The 21,279-nt window shown below is 41.1% G+C and overlaps 2 long non-coding RNA genes across 2 annotated transcripts in view; one reads left to right on the top strand and one right to left on the bottom strand.

The window, feature by feature from the left end:
* Positions 1 to 21,279, bottom strand: part of LOC147846022 (uncharacterized) — an 885,319-nt gene that overhangs the window by 140,583 nt on the left and 723,457 nt on the right. The window lies entirely within an intron of this gene.
* On the top strand, positions 1,434 to 15,149 carry LOC147846028 (uncharacterized). Its single transcript, XR_015481255.1, has 2 exons — positions 1,434 to 4,024; positions 14,660 to 15,149. It is a non-coding gene; the product is annotated as an uncharacterized LOC147846028 (long non-coding RNA).

Here is a 21,279-nt window from a genome sequence, read left to right as displayed (position 1 = left end):
GATGCAGTGATTATAGATTTTGGTTGATTTTACAGTTATCACAAACATTTTGCATTTGTTAAATTCAAAACACTACTCATTCATTCAGTCATTTTCTTGTCGGCTTTGTCGCTTTATTAATCCGGGGTCGCCACAGCGGAATAAACCGCCAACTTATCCAGCACAATTTTACGCAGCGGATGCCCTTCCAGCCACAACCCATTTCTGGGAAATCAAATCACTACTAGTTTACAAAATCATAAGAAATCTGCTTATATTTAAAAGTGTTGTTTCTTGCTGCTCAGTAACCAAATATAGCACAAATATTAATAAAAACAAACAATAGTCCATTTCTATTTTGGACTCTTTAGAAAGTTTTTGATTTAAACAATTGCAAATTGTATTTTAAGGTACTTGTATTTGAAAACAACATTAATTAGGACTAAAAAACAGAAACAACTATCTAACTAGTGCTGAGATGACATATTGATATTTGTGTGTAATTATTCCAAAATGTATGTCTAATAATTATTAAATATTAATGATGACAAAAATGACAATAATACTAACAATGAATTACATTTCTCATTATCATGCTGCCTTGAATGTGTTAAATGGGTTATCTGCTTTAAAAAGTCTGTTACTTTATGAAAAATAAATTTATGGTTAGCATCAAAAAATGAAGCATTGTTAGAAATAATTATTTTGCACTATTGTTTTTTATATGCATGTCAATTTAGTTAATAATATTTCTGCTACAAAACAAACAAAAAATTATAATAAACCATTCAATTCAATGTTGAAAGCTGCATAATAACAAGAAAGAATGGACAAAATAAAGTAAAAATATTCTCACTTCTATAACTCTTTAGAATGTTGGTTTGGGTTTGTGTTATTTTAAATTCTAGAAAAGTCTTTAAAGTCTCACTATGAGCTGATTTTCATTTTTCTGTGTTTGTGGAAAGCAGGCGAGTCAGCCGAACCAATATATGAGCAGGATTCTCACAATGACCACCTGTGCAATGCCGTTTTTTGTTATGAGCCACAGATTGAGTTTATACTTAGTAATGGCGAGCGTCTTATGGCGATATTGTGTAGATTTTACATTTGCTGACATTTGCGCTGAGCACGCAGTAAATGCAATGCATCGAGATTCTGGCACCTTCTCCGAAAACACTCGATTGATCTCGGCTGGTGGATCAACATTCACCACACGCTGTCATGGGCATCATTATTTGTAACTTTAGGTAGGGTTTGCAAACCTGTGTACTTTTTACTCTTCAGCCTTTTGTATTTCTCGCAGTCAAAAAAGCTCCCTGTCAAGCCTTGAGTGATTGACCACTTTGATCAATTCAGCATGTTTTTAGAGAAATTAGAGAATTAGAGAAAATTAGAGAAAAGTTTGCACTACAACCATTATATGCAGTCACACAAATGCTCCCAAATATTGTGGGGTCGCATAGATAAAATTTCACGCACACATGCGACCAAAATGCAATTTCTAGCTCTGAATTATCATTCTGCTACAGCGTGAGATAATTTCTACTGAGGTCTGCTTGCGAGCCATGACTTGCACCGCTCCCAATATGCACACATCTCCATTGGAAACAATGAACTTTAATGCTGAAAAGACGCAATATGTGAATGGCCTGCTGCTGTTGGTATAAGCTCGGAACTTTAAACTAGCACAGCTGACATAACTTTTGTTCTGTGCAACAGAAACGCGGCATTAAGAAGCCTTCATGATTAACTAACCTTAATGAATTTAAGCATGGTTAATGGTGAAATCGGCTAATCATTGCATTCCTATTAATGATATCAGTGCATTTTCGGTTGCCCGAGCCACTTGCTTAATGTCAATTGACTTATGCTCTGCGCAGCCTTCAACTGCAGCTCGTGCTGTATTGAACAGATGTACGTTACTTCATAACTATCGTGGTTGTTTTTTGACTGAACTAAGTGAAGTTTATGTATGAACAAATTTCGAGAGGATCACATGCTTATGATTGCTAGCGGCTGGATCCACATTATCCAATTCACTACGCTCCAATCAGATGACTACTAAACTACTATTAATACCCTGGGTTTTATTCCACTGCTATCTTCGTTTTGAAGAGTCCCCCCTTCCACCCCTACTCCTCCTTCTTAGACGGGTGACACGGTGGCCCAGTGCGTAGCACTGTTCGCCTCACAGCAAGAATGTTTCTGGTTCATGGCTTTACCAAACTAGCAGACATTTCTGTGTTTGCACTTCTCCCGGTGCTCATGTAGGTTTCCCCCAGGTTCCCTGGTTTCCTCCCACCACCTAAAAACATGCAGTTAAGTCAATTGAACAATCCAAATTGGCACCATAGACACGCTTCTAGTAGGTAGTTATTTTCAAGAGCAATCACCTGCTACAGCAGGGGAGTTCTCGAGATCTACCTGAGCTCAAACTCCCCTCCCGCCTTGCAACGGGAGGGAGCCCTGGGCTCGAGGATCTCATGAGTCCAGGGCTCTCTCCCGGGACAGCATGCCAAACAAGCTTTTATAATTAATCATCAGCTAAGTGTGAAATCTTGAAATTTATTTTTGATGTCTTGGTCACTATTTGGAGGGCCAAAACAAGTTGCCTCCCGGCCCCCCGGCCACCAATTTTAATAGCCTTGCTTTATATTCTTAGAACTTCTCACCCTCTCCACCTCCAGCCCAGGGATAATCCGTTGCTAATTAGGGCTTCTCCCCTTTCTCAAATCCACTATCATCTCCATGGTCTTGTCTATGTTGAGGTTGTTGCCTCACACCATGTGACCACAGTGTCCAACCCCCTCTTACTGGCTTGCTCATCTCCGTCAGTGATGCATCCTATCACAGCGGTGTCATCTGCAAATTTTAAGATGATGTTGTCCTTGTGGGAGGCCACACATTCATGGGTGAACAGGGTGTAAAGGATGGGACTGATTCTGGCACTATTCTAACAGACTGAGGTCTGCCAGTCAAAAAGTCCAGTAGCCAGTTACTGAGGATTGGGTGTTGTTAGAGGGAGAACAGTTTGTGAGGAGATGGCCATATTGAATGCAGAGCTGAGGTTAATAAAGAGCATCCTGATGTAGGAGTCTTTATTCTCCAGGTGTGAGAGGGAGTTCTGCCGAGCTAAAGCAATAGTTTCTGATTTGGACCTGTTGGGCCAGTAGGCATACTGCAGAGGATCCAGTGTATCCAGGATGCGGCTTTGAAATTGGTTCAGAACCACTCCCTCGAAGCATTTCATAATAATTGGAGTGAGTGCTACTGTTCTGTAGTCATTAAGGCAGGTTGGGGAAATTTTCTTGGGGAGGGGTATGATTGTAGTGGTCTTGAAGCAAAAGGGAGAGGATAAATATGGAGGTGAGAATACCCATCAGCTTGCTGGCACATGCTTTGAGGGCTCTTTAAATTCTAAAATGTATGATGGCTGTATTTTATGTTGTAAGAAGATGCTGTGCTGCTTAACACCATTGAAGGTTCATTAAATGGAATGTAGCTGTTGTCAAGCTAATCTACTACTTGCTGGAAAAAGAGGCTAGCTATTGGAAAAGCTACACTGTATCATTGGTAGGTATCAAACTGAGAAATGTAGTTAAGCTAGTAGCTAACTACTCCCAACACTGCCCAAAATGAAATGTGAAAACTTGAGTGGAGGAGAAAAAAAACAAGTTGAAACCTTTTTTTTTGAAAGCGATTTGTGTGATAACTAACTGATGAGAATGGTTATTGAGTTAGTAATGTTTAACTCACTGTAGCTATAACTTCCTCCCAACTTAAATAAAACACGTTGGTTTGTTTCCTCTAGGTGACATTTATTGAATTCCTCTGAATCGTTCATCACTTGTGTCTCTTCTTCGTCTTTTACCCAAACAGATGGACCGATGCTGAGCGCTGGACATGCAGAGACAAGGGTTGTGTTGTTTTTTTTTTAAGAGGAACACTTTGTGTCTGTCCACCGGCAGGTGAAGGAGACAAAGAAGAGTTGTAGCATTCATCCTAATGTCTGAGTGAAGAATAACCACACGGTGTGTTGACAGAGGTGAGAGGGAAGAGGTCGAAGGTCACACCTGCTGATAATTCAACCGTCTGAACAGACAGTTCTCCCACATGTAGCTACCATATTGAAACTGACAAAGACAGGCAGAAAAACAAAGTCAAAACAGCATCTGGTCTTCTTTAAGATGTTCTTATAAACCTTGAAGAATAAACAATAAAATAATAAAATGCAGCTAATCAAATACAGTTAGCAAAGTTTGGAGTTTTATTAACTTTAACAAAATTGGTACTCAAAAGGTTGCACATCAGCTCAGAGGAAATTGTCCGCAGAGGCTGGAAAATGAAAGAGATGCCATGTAAAACCAAAAGATGATAAGATAAGAAACCAAGATATTTACTGATCACTGCCAAGAACATAGGTACTAATAACACAAGGCACTGAACATAGAAAGCTGAGGGGTTTATTTATACAGACAAAACAATTAACAGAACATGGAACATGATTGAAACCAATTTCATGAGTTTACACTTACACATAATCAGCAGAATAAAGGTACCTTTGAGTTTCACTCCATACCCCAAATCTTAGAAATCACCTCACACTCCAACACCTTGATATACTGTAAGTAAAACCTAACAATACCTAACAAAGAACAATAAATCGATTAAAAGAGTGATAGTGAATACATTTTACAATTGATTTTAGGTTAAGTGTAGTTAAAGATAATGAACTTACTACAAACTTATTGAGCATTTTGTCTTGTTTTCATGAACCCCTAACAACCTTTAAAATGCACAGTAGGTTCTATATAGTTGGGACAGTTTCTTTAGATTATTGAAATGCTCTTTAAACTTTACTCTGCTCCCCCAATTTAACATTGTGTTTGCTACTGTTTAAAACTGGTTTAAGAGTTCACACTTAGCTATTGCTAGATATAATTTGCAGATTTTTTTATGCTGTCCCGGGAGAGAACCCTGAGCTCAGAGATACTTGAGCCCAGGGCTCCCGCATGGTCATGTAGTATAACAGGTGTTCCGAGATCAGGTAGGTCTCGAGAGCTCTCTCTGGCAAAGGATGAAAGGGGGAGATGGTTGTGGATGGAGGTTTCTTCAAAACAAAGATAAGTTGGATAAGATCATTTTATTGGAGGCTAGAATTAATCTAATTGGTCTAGCAATGAAATCTGATTCAAAACCAACCATGATCAATCATATAAGATACTCCTCTCGAAATTAGTTTAGAAAACTTCTTTTTAACCAAGCGTTCTTAAGTGGATAACACTTTTATTTTGATAGTACCTTTCAGACATTGTGTTAATTAGAAACAAATTGGCAACGACAGTACAGGTGAACTAACTACCATTAAGCCACGGTCACACTAGAGCAGGGGTCATCAACCCTGTTCCTGGAGAGCTACCTTTCTGCAGAAATCAGTCCCAACCCTGATCAAACACACCAGAACCAATTAATAGTACCTAAAGCAGCATTTGATAATTACAAACAGGTGTGTTTGGTCAGGGTTGGGACTGAAATCTGCAGGAAGGTAACTCTCCAGGAACAGGGTTGGTGACCCCTGCACTAGAGTTTGAGCATGTAAACTTCTGTCGTACGGCGCTGCGAAAAATGGCAGGTTAAACAAAATTATCAGGCATTTCAAGAGTTCACACTTAGCTGATGATTTACAAAGCTTATTTGGCATGCTGTCCCGGGAGAGAGCCCCGAGCTCAAGGGTTCCTCGAGCCCGGGGCTTCCTCCCGTTGGCAGAGCAAGAAGGGAGCCTGAGCTCGGTGGATCTCAGAACTCCCCTGCCGCTGTAGCTAAGGGAACGTAAGGAATTAGACCAGCTTGATTGTTAAGTATGTTGAATGTCTTTGGATGGTGGGAGGAAACCGGAGAGCCCGGGGAAAACCCACACGGACACGGGAAGGACATACAAACTCCCCACAGAAACACTCACCGGTCCTATCGAACTAGGACCGGCAGTATTCTTGCTGTGTGGTTCACAGTGCTAACCACTGGACCGCCGTGCCGCCCAATTACAGATAAAGGAGGAGAATAGGGGAGGAGGGGGGTTTCTTCCAAACGAAGATAAAGTGAACTGAAAACTTAGACTATTTATGGTGCCTTAGGGCTCATATGATTGGAAGATTAGTGATTAGCAAATGCGAGACTGGACGTGATAAATCATAAGCACGTGATCCTCTCGAAATTAGTTTATGAATAAACTTCACTTCAAGAGTTCACACTTAGCTGATGATTTACAAAGCTTATTTGGCATGCTGTCCCGGGAGAGAGCCCCGAGCTCAAGGGCTCCTCGAGCCCGGGGCTTCCTCCCGTTGGCAGAGCAAGAAGGGAGCCTGAGCTCGGTGGATCTCAGAACTCCCCAAAATGCAGAATTAATCGCTCGGGACAGCAGCCGCGTATTCGAAGCAAAAAACCCCCCAAAAGGCAGGAAATTTAGAGCTATATCTGGCTGCTGGATATAATAGAAGGAAAGAGGTTAAATGCATGGGCATTAATTAGATAGGATTAATAAGGGTGAAAAGAGGATTCTAATAACTCTTGCTGGAGTTAGAGTTTGAAGGAACCCCTGCGGGGGTCATGGTTTTCGGGGTTAAGAAGAAGGGGAGAATAGGAGGTTTGAAGCAGTGAAAAGAGAACTTTGAGTGAATCTTGTGGGAGTTGGAGCTCTAAGTGACCCCTGCGGGGGCCAGAGTAGAGTGAAGGTATGGAGCAGAGAGTGGAGGAGAGTAGCTCTTACGAAAGATGGAGCTTTGTGAGAGTTTGAGTTTAGAGCGGCCTCTGCGGAGGTTAGAGCTTGAGGGTAGGGTGTAGATAGGAGTGACCTCTGCGGAGGTTAGAGCTTGAGGGTAGGGAGTAGATAGGAGCGACCTCTGCGGAGGTTTGAGCTTGAAGGTAGGGTGTAGATAGGAGTGACCTCTGCGGAGGTTTGAGCTTGAGGGTAGGGTGTAGATAGGAGCGACCTCTGCGGAGGTTTGAGCTTGAAGGTAGGGTGTAGATAGGAGTGACCTCTGCGGAGGTTTGAGCTTGAGGGTAGGGTGTAGATAGGAGTGACCTCTGCGGAGGTTAGAGCTTGAGGGTAGGGAGTAGATAGGAGCGACCTCTGCGGAGGTTTGAGCTTGAAGGTAGGGTGTAGATAGGAGTGACCTCTGCGGAGGTTTGAGCTTGAGGGTAGGGTGTAGATAGGAGCGACCTCTGCGGAGGTTTGAGCTTGAAGGTAGGGTGTAGATAGGAGTGACCTCTGCGGAGGTTAGAGCTTGAGGGTAGGGAGTAGATAGGAGCGACCTCTGCGGAGGTTTGAGCTTGAAGGTAGGGTGTAGATAGGAGTGACCTCTGCGGAGGTTTGAGCTTGAGGGTAGGGTGTAGATAGGAGCGACCTCTGCGGAGGTTTGAGCTTGAAGGTAGGGTGTAGATAGGAGTGACCTCTGCGGAGGTTTGAGCTTGAGGGTAGGGTGTAGATAGGAGTGACCTCTGCGGAGGTTTGAGCTTGAGGGAAGGGTGTAGATAGGAGTGACCTCTGCGGAGGTTTGAGCTTGAGGGAAGAGTGTAGCTGAGAGAAGCAATGAGGTTGCTGGAATGCTAACTGTAATGGCCATTGGGGGCGTCCTTGGCAAAACCTGTAGGGGTGCCATTGTTGGACGATTAGGCTTCTGCTGAGTTTGGTTAGGATGACTCTAGCGAGAATTGAGGCTCTATTAGGTACCTTTGTGAGTTGGAGCCTTGTGAGGAGTTGCTTGGGGGTTGGTTAGAGCCTGTTGTGCTTCTTTGAGGTGGTATTTACTGAGGCGTATGTAAGATTTAAAAGCTTCAGAAGACCAGCGACCAAGGGTCTGGATCTGATTGTGTGAGAGCCCGTTAGAGGTTGCTGTAGTGGCTGCGCCAATCCTGAATGAGTGGCTGGAAAAAGGCTCTGGGGAAAAACCTGATAGGCGAAGAATTTCTTTAAGGTGTTTTTGGAACCAGAATCGAGATACTGGACGGTTAGCGTCGTCAGTAAAAAGCGGGGCCATAGGGTTTGCTTCTTGAGATTTTCTTAGATTAAGATAGGCTAGGAGGGTTTGGAATGGGCGAGTAGGAGAAGGTATGTCGAAATGAGGATAGAGTGTCCTTTCTGGGTTTGATCTGTTTTGCTTTGTTTGATAAGGAAAGAGATGGTTTCCTTATCTTGCAAAGCTAGATCTGAGATAGTGGGGTGGAGTAGAGGGTTAAATTTAGATGTAACTGTTAATTCGGAACATCTAAGAAACCCAAAAAATGCTAGATTAAACATAGCATCTAAGGTGCGGGCTGTATGGGAGGAAATATACCCTTTGCGAAGGGTGTAGATGCATGAGGTAAGGATTTTGAGTGTGATGGGTTGTCTGGCATCAGGGCTGGTGGGGTGGTTTTTCTGAATACCCTTGATAAGAAGGGAGGTTTGCGAATTTGTGATGGCGTCGGAAGGAGACCCATGGATTAATTAGTGAAAGAACTGGATCCCGCTAAGGTAGCTCTTTATTGAACTGGCTTGTAGGTGATTTGCGGTGTGAAGGTGGGATATAAAGGAAGTGATAGAGAGGAGAGAAAAATCAGGGAAAGGAAGTTGGTGTAGAATATGGAATTGTTTGAACGAATTCCATGCTGTGAGGTATGCATTGAGGGTTCTAGGAGCTATTGCTTGCAGGATGAGAGATAGAGAAGTTTGGTGAAGATTATGAAGTGGGTGGTTTATGGCAATATCGTTTCTGAATACGGAGGTACAGGCGTTGGGTGAGGGTCTGCTTCCGGGGCCAGTTGCCAGAATTTCTGTAGAGAGAAGCGAGAGAGAGAGTCAGCAATTTGGTTTTTGCAACCAGGTACATGTTCAGCAATCATGATAAATTGTTTTTTAGCAGATATCCAGATAAGGCGTCTTAAAAATGGCATAAGTGCTTGGGAGTGGGAGCGCCTTTTGTTGATGCAATGCACTGTGGCTTCATTATCGCAGTGAATGAGAATGCTAAAAGTAGACCATTCGTACCCCCACAAGATGGCTGCTGCGACAATGGGGTAGAGTTCGAATAGGGCTGAAGAACATTGGTCTTTTGGAATGGAATAGAATTGGGGTGGCCATGTTGAGGCAAACCAGTGTCCTTTGTAGTAGCCGCCGAAACCAATAGAGGGGGCAGCATCTGTGTATAGGTTAATGTCGATGGGGGAAGTTGTTAAGTCGCTATAGAAAAAGGAACAGCCGTTCCATTGCTTAAGGAAAGAGATCCATAAGCAGAGTTCATCGCGACTTGGTTTAGAGAGAATAATTATTTCTTCTAAACCTTGAACTGTGGTGGATAGTTGAAGGAGGTGTGAAATAAGGGGGCGGCCCTGTGGAATGATGCGCATAGCGAAATTTAGATGGCCGAGAATTGATAGGAGTTCTCGTTTTGTGCACATCTGTTTTTCGAGGAAGATTTGGGATAGAGAAATGATCCGATCGATCTTCTTTTTGGGAAGGGATGCTTGAAATTTGTGCGAGTCTAGGTTAATGCCCAGAAATTTGATTGAAGTACTGGGACCTGAAGTTTTTTCCTCTGCTAGAGGAATTCCGAGATCAGCGAAAACTTGTTGGGTGATCGCTAGGTGTTTGGCTGGAGGAGATGACGGGGGAGAAATAATAAGAAAATCGTCTAGAAGGTGGATGAGGTATGGAATTCCGTAATTATGGATAGAATCCAGCATAATCATGTCAAATATTTTTGGGCTGCTTTTGCATCCGAAGGTTAGTCGGACTGCAAAATAGAATTGATTGCGCCAATAAATGCCAAAAAGGTGCCAGAAGTCTGGGTGGATTGGCATGATTTTAAAGGCAGAAGAGATGTCTACTTTGGCTAGCCAGGCGTTGTGGCTGGCTATCTTTATAAGAGAAATTGCTTGATCGATGTCGTGATAGTTGAGCGTATATTCTTCTAGTGGTATCGTGCTGTTAATGCTAGGGAAAGAAGAATTATGTGGGGACGAAAGGTCAACTATGAGGCGTTTTTTGCCAGAAAATTTTCGAGTTGCGACACCAATGGGGCTAATGCATGAAATATTGAATGGAGGAGCCTTAAAAGGTCCGATCATGAATTTGTTGTCGATTTCTTTTTTAATAAGATAATCGACTGTTTCGGGTTCGGAGGTCGCAGACTGAAGGTTAGGACGAATTAGATAAAGTGAAAAATGGAATGTATCCTTTGTGAAGAGGATGTGGAGTGTAGTAGGTTGGATGAGGGTCAGCTTCTGGAGCCAGCAGTCATGATCTCTAAAATAGAAAAACAAAGAGAATCAGAAATTAAATCTTTGCAAAATAATACAAGTATGGCAGACATGAAAATTGTTTTAGATAATATCCATGCGAGGCATCTGAATAAGGGCATGTAAATGGAAGCGCTTTGTTAATGCATGGTCTGATAGCTTTATTGCTACAATGTGCAAGGATGGTAGAGGTGGGTGTTCGTCTCCCCACGGGATGGCAGAGGGATAGAGAGCTGAGCATATGGGGTGTGGCTTGTCTGGTGGTCCTGGAAAACTGGTATCTCTTGAAGAGTGAGCATGTGAAGTGATAGTGAAGTTCAAATTTTTATTTATAACAGTCAAGTGAGAAGTTTGTTGTCTTGCCGTTTTCACACCCGACTGACTTGCTACATAATCCTATATGACATTTTGTATGGCGTATTACACTTGGACTTTTGTGCTTGATGGCATAATGTTTTCCAATAGCTTGCTATAATTTACTGGTTGGTAATAATCTTTTCAGAAGTTAAATGTCTATTGGAATTTTTTTTTTTTTATTTTTTTTTTTTTTCTTAACTAAATTCACAAGCGTGTCTGGCCTATTCATTCATAAGGTCTTTGCAACAGAGTCAAGAGAGAGGGCGGGACCATCTCCAGTCTTTTAGCTCATTGGATGGTGATGCTTCTCTTTACAGCTATTGGCTTAACGGAGTTTCAGTCAGGCAATGCAAAAGGTGCAAAAAGCCTGGCGGCCATTTTGTTAATCAAATTCAACATTGTTTATGGCTGGAGCTGCTGTTCTGCTGAACACATTCCAGCAAACAATCTGTTAAACGATGGATCGCATGTGTACTGCTAGGAGAAGGTAAAGGTTCAGTTTTTGCAATAGCTTTGGAGTTTTGGTTGTTATCTTGCTGGAAAATAAGGTTGAAGACACAGCAGATGCGTTGTGGAGGCTCTTTGAAGTGGAAGGTTTTGGTGTTGTTGTTTAAGCTGTTGATGAAATTGTTGGAGTTGTTTGAAATGGTAGTAGTAGTTGTTGTTGTTGTTGCTGTAGCTTGTATATTGTAGCTTGTAGATTGAAGCTTTTAGATTGTATATTGTAGATAGTAGCTTGAAGCTTGTAGATTGAAGCGTGTAGATTGAAGCTTTTGTAGCGCTTGTAGCTTTTGTAGCTTTGTAGTTGATGAGCAGAGCAGAGCATTCTTCCAAACAGAGATCCTGGTGATTGTAGCTTGTAGCTGCTTTGGTTGTCCATGTTGGTTTAGAGTTGTTTTTTCAACGGAGCTAGCTACGGTGAAGCTGCTTCTTCCAAACGAAGATAAAGTGAACTGAAAACTTAGACTATTTATGGTGCCTTAGGGCTCATATGATTGGAAGATTAGTGATTAGCAAATGCGAGACTGGACGTGATAAATAATAAGCACGTGATCCTCTCGAAATTAGTTTATGAATAAACTTCACTTAAAAAAGCAAAAGATTGTCCATGTTTTAAATTTCTGTCTAGAGAGGTCATGTTTTGATCCTCGGTTGCTCTCACGCAATCATGTGATGTGATTTCACAGGTCAGAGTTCACCAAGTTCGAACTTTTCAATGCAGCGTAATGCGAAACTTGCCTAACGACCTTACATTTCCAGTCTAACGCATTCGCGTGCTTATAAATGGAAGTCTATGGGGAGAACAGTGCAGTGTGACAGCAGGTTATGACCATAGAAAGGGTTAGGTCGAGTAGTATTAGTTAGCATGTAGTTGCATCGTTATCTTTAATCAAAACAATGTCTGGAATGAAAAGTCAAAGCAAAGTTGTGTTGCATTATTTTGAAAAAGCACCCTTTTATAAACACAATTTTCCAAACTATGGACACCACTGGTGCCAATAATTTGCGCAGTTTAGTTAGGTTTACTTTATGATACTTTATGATATCCACCACGGTGACTGAAGCTCTGCACAAGACTTTTGGCCAGCGGAGAAATTAAAATGGTCGTGCCCAACTGAGTCTGGTTCTCTCAAGGTTTTTTTTTTCTTCACTCCTATCAGGTGAAGTTTTTTTTTCCCTCTCCGCTGTCGCCACTGGCTCGCATGGTTCAGGATTGGTAGAGCTACGTATCGATGAATTTGCTCTTCAGTGTTTGAACTCTCAGTAATGATTTTAAATCACACTGAACTGAGCTAAACTGAACTGAACTGAACTTAAACACTAAAAACTGAACTACACTGTTCCAGTTACTATGACCATTTATGTGAAGCTGCTTTGACACAATCTACATTGTAAAAGCGCTATACAAATAAAGCTGAATTCAAAACAATTTAATTTTTATGAAATACAGCTCCAAACTGATGAATGACAAATAAAAACATCACACTTAGCAATCAAACACATCATCAGACAGCAGAAGGGACGTGATATTTGGGAATTACTGGAAGGATGTTGTGCTTCCTGTGCAAATCAAATTCTGACCTAGTCCATCCTCTCTACCTGAAGCCAGACCACGTCCCCACTTTTCCTCTCTTGCTCTACTGTAGCTCCATCCTACATTCAAGATGTTGTCTTAGTGCTGCATGACTGAGCTGCCAGCCAAGACAACAGCCCTCTCTGCTGAGCTCCACTGTATAAAATCTGTTATTCTCTGTGCCCACGGTCTCTCATCTCCTCTAATGTGGGCTGACACCCCCCACTTTGAAGTTCATGGGTGCTGAGGACCTGAGCCCACCCAACAAAAGCAGCTTGATCCATGGCTGACGCTCCAGCAGAGCCACTTATGCTGACACGGTGTTGGAAAAAAAGACAAGGCCTCTTTTATTTCTAAAAAGCTTTAACTCTAGTGGTTCTGCTGCAAACCCAACATAATTTGGTGTCAGAATTTGGTACATTTCATTGGCGTGATAGCAGGTCTTTCCTGCAAGCACAACTGAACCACTAAAGATGAGATATTATGAAAGAATATATGATTTATTTATAGAATAATGGATTTCTGAAAGCACTTTGTAACAAAATAAATTTCTTTTGGCAAGCAGTGTGCAATCTTACCATTTACTGCTAAAGCTATAAATTGTAGACATGGTGATAAATGCAAATTTAAAGGGTCACGAAACACCAAAACACATTTTTTACAGTCGTATATGTGTCCCACACTGCTAAAAACACTAATAGGACACCTATATTTTACTAAAAAGTGTAAATTGGTTGTTTTTGCGTTATTTCAAGCAAATTCGTACTTCCGGTTTGAAAAAAATTTTGAAGCTGCGTCACGGTCATGACTTAATAGCGTTGTATTCCAGCATGCAGACTGGACGCCTGTGCCAGAGTGTGTCTTATTACGTCTTACAGTGTGATGCATTAATGCATGAGTAAGGCTTGGTTTAAACCAATCAGCGCGCTCTATTGTGCAACTTCATTTATATTTATTACTGTCACAGTGTTTAGACGACAGACACACCACGTTGTATTGACAAAACAAGCGTGAAGTGTTGCTTTTATAGTTTGCTGCAGTTAAGTTTTGTTTTATTTTCTCTCTGTGAGAGCGAAGCTGGAGTCACGCGTGGATTAACAGTGTACGCAACGCTCGACAACAATAACTTACATGTCTAAGAAGAAACATTGTTTACCTGAGAGCTGTTCTCATCTGCAAACTCTGAGATCCGGATTCCCTTGTAGTCTTCTCTTCATAAAGACGCGGCTCTAGTTGCTGGTGATTGTCCTGTCTCTACAGATTTGGTAAGTGAGCGACCAGCGCTTTGTTTACTCAGTTTGTTCGTATCAAACTAAGTTAACTATTGCACCGAGTGTAAATATGTTAGCACCACAACCAAACGTTAACCTCGTGCAGGGTTTTCACCGCATTTAGTGACCGGAATAACACACGTGGCTTTCTGACGCTACCTGCCGAGTGCATCTAAGTTTCCGGGAAATGCTGAGGTTTTATCTTTGTCATTTTGCCGTACGGTATCAAACATTGCATGAAAAATACACGCTTAGAGCAGCTCCTCGAATCAAATATCTTGTTTGTCGCGAGGGGCATGAATGAATTCCCTGAATGAAAGAGCCAAACTGCAGTTAAAGTCCACCATTTAATAATTTGTTAAATAATTCGACTACAGATGTCCATGTAGGTTAAACACCATCACTCTCTCCTGTGTGTGTGTGTGTGTGTGTGTGTGTGTGTGTATTTTAACTCTGAAACTCGCACGTTCCTCCGACACTCCCCCCTAAACAGAACTGGACACGCCCACTTTTCTGACTTTTTCCAAAGTGGAGGTGTGAAAACACCCTGCTGAAACAAGGGGGTTTCATGGCCCTTTAAATCCTCTAAAGAATTGTTAGCCTGCATTATTTGTGCATTATTTGCATTATTTATTAAATTACTTCTCAAAAGACATTATCATTTGAATGGCATCAGCTCTAATGGTAGACTTTTTTATTATTCCAGAGGTTTCCATAATCCTGGACCAGGCCGTATCCTGAGCAGCTGCTGTGGTGGTCATGGAGGATTGGAGAGCATGAAACTGATTCCTGTAATACCCAAGTGACAGACGAGTCCTTGCATTGATCCTGAAGGGCCAGCCTTTACACCAGCCGGTGACATCTCCCACCTGCAGCTTCTCCACAATGAACGTCTAACATTCTCCAGCTCAAGCTCTGCACAAGACATTTAGCCATAAGAGAAATGGTCATGCCCAACTGAGCATGGTTTCTCTCAATGTTTTTCAATGTCTGAATCTTCGCCAAAGAAGATGAATTTGTTCTTCAGTGTTTGTACTCTCAGCATAAATATTAAACCACACTGAACTGAACTAAACTGCACTTAAACTCTGAAAACAGAACTATACAGTTTCAATTTACCATAATCTTCTGTTAAGCTGCTTAGACACAAACTACATTGTAAAAGCTCTATAGAAATAAACATGAATTGAATTGAATTGATGTTTTTCAAACTTCCGGGGCTATTTTTAAAAGGATTCATAAATTGATTCAGTAAGCATAAAATTCTATTTCATTAGCAGCAGATTTTATCCAAAGCAACGGACAAATTATGATGCATGAAACACATCTAAACAGTTTAAAACACAAGAGAGCAGCTAAATATAGATCCCATAACAAGTGTAAGGTAGTTTCAAATAAAAGTAAAAGCAGTAACTAAGACAAAAACATATGACCTTTTAGGTACAGTCAGAGGTCGCGTTAGACTTTCTTAATGTCCATCATTTTAATGGAGAGGGTTGTAAAATTTTCATCATGACCTATTATTGATTGTTATTTAATTTGCAGACATTCTGATTGCTTTTTTTTATTTATATTTTAATAATGAACTTGCACGACGAGCATATAGGCTAAATTATTTATTTGACAAGTAAACAAAAACTCCTATCTGCCTTAACTCATATCTTCCTCCTGCTTCGACCTGAACTGGGTGCATGCCTGTGCGTAATCAAATCCATCAAGGGCATCTGATGATGCAATTGTCATTAAATTATGTGTCTTTGCTTTGGAAAGTCGACTTCTCGTGACCAAAGACCAGATTTACTAGCGCCACTTCAGCCAGCGTTTTGTAGTTAGAAACATTTCTCCTAAGGCTGTGAACAGAACTAAGTTTGCTGGATTCTAAAATACTACAGCACGCGCTCCTTCTGCCCCCCTCTGCGTTCGATAGTGCTCACAACGCACTCCAACGCACCCCAGATAGCAAAGTACACTTGGGCCAGTTCCAGCTACATTCTCGCCTGCCAGAGACTTACCCCTCGGCCCGACTCCGGCTGCTGTACTCAGGCCGGATGCCTGTAGACTCACTGCCTGATTCCGGCCTGAGTCAATCGGGCCAGATGCAGCAGCTGTAAGCGAGCAGTCTTCTCACACCTTCATATAAAACCTTTTGGTATTACATTGGTACTTGATAGCTGTTTAAAACCAACAGCAAACACAGGCTATAATGTAAACACAAAGTGTAGGCACTGCGTTTAACCTTTGAATAAAATGCAAAAAGCATACATATCCTATAACAAAAATAATCAAACAAAGGACAAAATAAATAATAATAAACGTTTATTAATTACAAGAAACAAATAATACTGAAAATGAATAAATTATTTTGTAGTGCACAAGAACATCAATATAAAGACAATGAACCTGACTAGCTTGCTGCCACTTGGTTGGATCGTATTTTGTTTGTTTGTTCATCATCGTCCACTGCATCACTTCTTCTTTTTTTCATCTTTATTATTAATATCACAACTATTTGGCCGTCCCACTGCATCACTTCCTCTTTTTTCACCTTTATTATTAATATCACAACTATTTGGCCGTTTAAAGAAAATTTTCACATTGAGCTGTTGTGACATTTTTGCAACTGTACGCAGCAGTGACAAAGAGGAGACAAAACAAGTGCAATCGCCATCAGCTGGACAGGACAATTACAATAAATTACAATAAATCACCCTCAGCATAATCTGTGAAAATGAAGAATCACCTTCAGATTTTTCCATCACGATGACGGAAAATATTCGGTTAATGTGACCTTTGGGTACAGTATAGCAGGCTTTCTGCAAAAATAAATATGCTAGCAGCTAAAGCCAGTGACTGGAGTAATCATGTCAGTTAATAGGTTATGCATTTAAAATAATAATTTTTAAATCTGGGACATGTAAAAAAATTTAACTGTGTGATCGAAAGGAATTTGAGCACCCACTTTTTACTGTACCTCTCTCTTCCAGTTAGTTATGTGTCATGCACATTTGGTTGGAAATTTTGTGGCACAGTGGCTCAACAGTTAGCATGAGCACCTCACACAAAAAAGGTCACTGGTTCGAGTCCCAGCTGGGCCAATTGGTATTTCTGTGTGTTTGCATGTTCTTCCCATGTTTGAGTGGGTTTCCTCCGGGTGCTCCGGTTTTCCCCACAGTCCAAAGACAGGCATTCTCCAGTAGGTAAATTGAATAAACTAAATTGTCAGAAGTGTGTGATTGTGAATGGGTATTTCCTAATACAGGGTTGTGGCTGGAAAGGCATCCGGTATGTAAAGCACATACTGGAATTGTTGGCAATTTATTTCTCTATGGCGACCTCTTAAATAGAGACTAAGCAAAATGAAAATAAAAGAATGATTTTAATCCAACAAAATTTACTGTTTTATTTGATTATTTATTTATTATTTGACATAAACCAAATTGAGTCACACGTTTTGTAAAACATGGAAGGTTTTATGCCATATGTTAACCTCATTCATATAGCAAACATTTAACTTAAACGTTGCTTAAAGTGTTGCTGTGAGGATCAGAAGCAGTGTATATGGTTTTGTTTTTTGACAAGCATCTATGTGACGCCGTGGACCTATAAAACCTGTGGTTTGACAATTTCCTTCAGGACACAAGCACTGCTTGTTGGTGATGGAACATTGGGAAGAACCGGGATGTGGTTGGCATGAAGTGGGACGGGATGGGCGATTAAAAGCCCCATTCATACCACTTACCACTGACCTACAGTTGAAGTCTGTTTAGCTAAAGCTCAGCGAAAGACTGAATGTCAAAAAGAGCGAGGGACGGGTGTTGTGTTTATAAGTGCCCTCAGCATCAACGTTTAATCTATTAAACCTGCTATAATGGCCATTCATCAGCCTGACACAATAACAGTGAACGTGTTTAACTCTACAAACAAAAGAAAGTCTGGGAAACACATCTGAATCGAACCATGTCACACATTCTCCCGTCTCCACAATCTCTGACCTCTCTCTCTCTCTTTCTCCGGAAACGTTAGGATATGCAAAACGGCCACCCTCGTGATTTGCATGTGGTTAGAGGCCGTGAGGTTGCAGGCAGAAGTCTCTTTGTAGTGTGACGGCGCTGGAATGTGTCTGTGTTCACGGCGCTAATATGTCCACACGAGGAAACAAGACAAGTTCTAACAGCTCGCCCCCCTGAGGTCCTTCACTGGCTTTACCATGTGTTTGTTTTGAGAGTGCTGAAAGAAGCCATGCACTCTGGATGACATCGGCCCGGCATAATGCTGTCTCTCCTCCTGCACCTAGAGGATTACGTTGTTTCTTTGTTCACCCCTCCACCCATCACGTACGGTACAGTGGGTGCAAAGTATTTCTCCACCAACCGCTTCTATCCCAGCGCCCTCAGGCCAACACAGATGAAGAAAATAGAGGTGTGGAAAATGCAGCTTTTCTGCTGATCTGTTCCCGGGACCATTCAGCTCAGTTCTGTGGCCAAAAAAAGCTTTCAGTCAAGTCTTGGAAAATGTTTGGGACTCAAATCTGAGAAGCTGATATAGCACCATCCTGCCAACTGGTACATGGCTGGAGAAAGGCTTAGAGATGAAAATAAGGGGGGGAAAGGAGATGGGGAAAGAAAGCAGAATTGGTATTTCTAATTTGGGGACTATTCATTTGGGCTTCAGTCGTTCTCCAAGGCCAGCAGCTATCAAGGCCTTATATGATCTGCCAAAAATGTTACGTTAATAAGCACTTCATCTCCATTATCCAATTATTCTCTCTAAGGCCAATTTGAGTCAGCATAGCTCAAGGTAAAACATATCATTTAAAAAAAAAGTTATTTATATCTGCTGAATGAATCCTGGCATGGTGGTGATTGGCAGAGGTTGTCCATGAGGATAAGAACGGATGTCGAAGAACTTACCGTTAGAATAATACCCATGAATCATCCCTTTCCTAAAACCTGGCAACTCTTACCAGGCAGCAGTTACATCTGTTTAACCAAAGGCCATTTATATGGGGAACCTTTAGCAAGCTTTGCATATGGAAATGATGGCGGTCTTCAGCAGCAGGATTGTAGTAGTGTTGCCAGAGGCTCATCTGGACTACTGTTAAACTATGATGTTTTGCTCTGGGCCTGCTCCGTGACACATGATTGCCTGATCGCTTCTTTGCATATGTGAACGAGCACGAATGTGGATATATCATCCTGCAATAAACCAGAGAATTACCTCAGCGTACAAAAACGCAGCGTGTTCCATTCACTACATCTGGTTCACTTTAGCTTCAGCATCCCAAGGAGCTTTCACCTCCAAATGCATGCACACACACTGCTTATTAGGAGGAGGATATGTTGCAATGGATTATTTTGAATCCACTTGACATCTTCTTGAGGTTTTAGGTCTAATGTTTTATTTATCAATAACACCACTTAGTTTTGCTTGAAAGAGACATTCAAACTATTGAAACTGGTACGTCCAAATGCCCTTTGCTGCATCTCACTTTTTTCGGCTTGTCTCACTTTCATAAACCAAGTGTTCCTCCATACGGGGTTGTGGTTTGTGATCCAAGCTTCCAATAAAAGAGTAACTGATGATGAATTCTCTTGAATGTTTTTACATAAGTGCAGCTGGAACTTTATTTTGAGCCATTTTTAGCTCTGAAATGCAAAGTGCAGAGTACCTGGTACTGATATACTGTAAGACCCTTGATGTGAGAAGGAGGTATTGCTTGAATCAATCTGTTTGAAAAGGTGTGTATGAGTATATCTGGCAGCAAATACTATGCATGGAGGGAGTGAGGGGAACTGAGCACAGTAAAAACAGGAAAGGAATGCATATGGTGTTTATAGTCACACTCGGTTAAGACTGTCAAAGCCAAAGTGTATATCTTCAATTCCAGGCAATAGAAAGTGAAAAGAGATGCCAAACCCTTAGTGAATGCCAGGATTGTGTGTGCTCCACGTCAATTCACAAGGAGCCCCTGCTAACGCATGTAAAACATTGAGGTTCACCTCTGTACCTTTAAAGGAGTCCCATAGGCAGAGCGGTCCCCTTTCTAATAAAACTGCACTGTGTACCATTACCCAGAACTGAACAAAGATTTCTTTGTTCCACTGGTAATACAGAGGAAAAATGCCAGTAATAGTGTTCTTTGCTGTAAATCACTCTTAGCAGATGGGTCGCAGTTATGGGTGCACTTTATTATCACTCGGGCTTATGGGATATCAGTCCTCGGGGCTCTTATGATTTGGGGAAGCCAAGGATTGTGCTGTGTGTACAGTAGCTAGGCTGCTTTCTGCATTACATCAGGTTTTTATTTCAACTCATTGCACAATATGGTCCCCAAATAAAACTCGCCTCTCTGAAAACTAATTTACAACAGTACATATTACGTCCAATGAAAGTCATTGGGTAAATAGATGTTAACTTGCCTGACTGTTAACACCTTGATTACCTTAATCAACATAGGCTCATTCTGAAAACTTAGCCCTATATACACTTCTGGAGATTGTGAATTAAGTTGCCAGAAGTCTTTGAAACGAATGCTATGAGACAATCTGTCAATCTGGCAAAGGTCAATCTGTGCTTTTGAAAACACTATTGGTAGGGTTAAGGGAAGGAGGAGGGTGGGTCAGTCGATCGGTCAGTCAGTCAGTTAACAGCAGCCTTTGGTTGATTTATGTGTGAACTGCAGGCCTGAATGATTCACATCAGAGAAATGTAAAGTCTGAAAAAGAGTACACAGCAGCCTCTGGTGAACTTGTGAAAACAAAAAATTGCAAAAAAAAATCTACTTTCTGGACGTATGTGGTGCTTTTCAGGAATATATATATATAACTGTATGTTTTCAGAATGAGCCTGGGTTGACTTTAATGTGAATTGGTATATTAAAAGTTACCTTTTATTCAGTGTTGGTAAGGTATTAAAAAAAAAAAAATCCTTATTTATAAGTATTTACATAATTTAAATTGTATTTTAATTACGTTTCGAAATACTTTGTCTGAAAAGTAGTATTATTACTTGACGCAATACTAAAAATTCAAGAAAATCTCAATGAAATAAAAGATAGAAAATAAACTTTATTACTTTAACATATGACCTTCTGTTTTTAGGCAGCGTAATACAGAGAAAAAAGAATAATAGTCAGACACAGTAACATTCCAAGATGGCTGTAGGTCTAAAATCTATAGTAAAACTTGTCGTTTTCTGCCTAATGGTTACGTTTTTCAATGTACAAAATAAGGTAAACTTGAGTGCGTCATTTCTCCTTGAATTAGCATCTTTGGACGGAAACAGCTAGTTAAACATAAAAAAATGTGTCATTAATTCATACCCACT

This window comes from Danio rerio, chromosome 3, assembly GCF_052040795.2.
Source record: "Danio rerio strain M-AB ecotype USA chromosome 3, GRCz13ab, whole genome shotgun sequence".
Taxonomy (NCBI): domain Eukaryota; kingdom Metazoa; phylum Chordata; class Actinopteri; order Cypriniformes; family Danionidae; genus Danio; species Danio rerio.
Note: the sequence above shows the minus strand (reverse complement) of the source record. Positions and strands in the feature narration are given on the sequence as shown.